This window comes from Triticum dicoccoides, chromosome 5A, assembly GCF_002162155.2.
Source record: "Triticum dicoccoides isolate Atlit2015 ecotype Zavitan chromosome 5A, WEW_v2.0, whole genome shotgun sequence".
Taxonomy (NCBI): domain Eukaryota; kingdom Viridiplantae; phylum Streptophyta; class Magnoliopsida; order Poales; family Poaceae; genus Triticum; species Triticum dicoccoides.
In genome coordinates, this window is record NC_041388.1 from 223,938,629 (window position 1) to 223,939,987 (window position 1,359).

Genomic DNA, 1,359 nt, shown 5'->3' on the forward strand with positions numbered 1-1,359 from the left:
AATTAAATTGAAGACCGATTGCGACTACGAAATCAATTGTAAATATCTTTCTCATCAAGAACAAAAAAAATGCAGACTAGCTAGGTTCAGTCAGTGACCGCAACCCTGGTGCTACGGTCTTGCGAGCAATGCCAAAGTTTCAGTTATTCTGATAGTACAGCAGCAACCCAGGAAAATCGAGAAGCGCGGCTCACCATGGACATAGAGAGATCAGAGAAGGGCGTTGGAGCATGGAAATGGAATTAAGCCCATAGTTTTAATTTCTTTATGTCCTTATAAATACAACAAATCAACAAATCATGGTGATACCTAATCGAATTCAACAAATGAACAAATCAATCAAGGGGTGGTTGACCATTGGCCATCTCTCCTTCTTTTATAGCAAAAGACTCAGCTTCTTGGTGGGGAGAGGGCTTTGCACCTCCTCGTCCTCGTCCCACCTCTTCACCCCTACGTTCTCCGGCATCGACAGCAGGTTTAGGTCAAAGTTCCTCAGCACGGCAGAGGATGCCGACACGGAGACGGACATGGACATGGAAATGGAGGTGCCATCCCAGTAGTGGCAGTGCTTGTGCCCTCTGAGCGCCTGCTCGGTCGTGAAGCCCCGCTCACAGACGAGCACTGATGCAGGCCGCCACTACTCTCGCCCGAGGACACCACCGCGCTCGCCTCTGACCCACCGCCCATGGACGCCTGCGTGGCAATGCAGCACTCTCTGGTGGGCGGCGGCTTGCGGTGGCTGGACTTGTGCCCATCGATCGCCTGGTACGATGCAAACTCCTTCCCGCAGACCGCGCAGCTGAACCGCAGCTCCTAAGCCCGGGTAGGGGACGGGTTCCATGCACTTGCCTGCTGCTCCTTGCTGGTGGCGGCGAGCGCGGTGAGGCAGATGGCGAGGTAGTTGTCCTTGTTGAGCGCCAGCGTGGCGGTGGGAACCAGGGAAAGGGAGAGGGAGAGGTCGGTCTAGTCTGCCACCATCCCACGGACCGTCACCTGCTCGTGACACGGCGGCATGCGCTCTGCCGCCCGCGAGGCCGCCATGCCGGACATGGAGTCGGCGCCCGCGAAGGCCCTCAGGGCGAGCAGCTAGAGCTCCTCGACGGCAGCGGCAACTGTGGCGACTGCATTGCGGGGATGAAAACGCCATGAGTCCGGTAACATAGGTCCAAACCGAGTGCATCAGTTCATAAAGAAGACGATTAGTTCGACAAAAATGAGAGCATCAGTTTGTAAGTGCATCTAGTGCCCCTTAGTGATTTTGGTGTATTGAAGACTTATAGGTTAAGGGACTAATGCATTTGTGAGTGTACACAGGTCTATAAGTCCATGAGGAGTTTGATATTTACAGAGAAAGTCGAC

General features: G+C 53.9%; 1 pseudogene; it reads right to left on the minus strand.

Moving 5' to 3' along the window:
* Positions 1–376: 376 nt before the first annotated feature.
* Positions 377–1,041, minus strand: LOC119299367 (annotated as a pseudogene).
* Between the last annotated feature and the right edge of the window lie 318 nt (positions 1,042–1,359).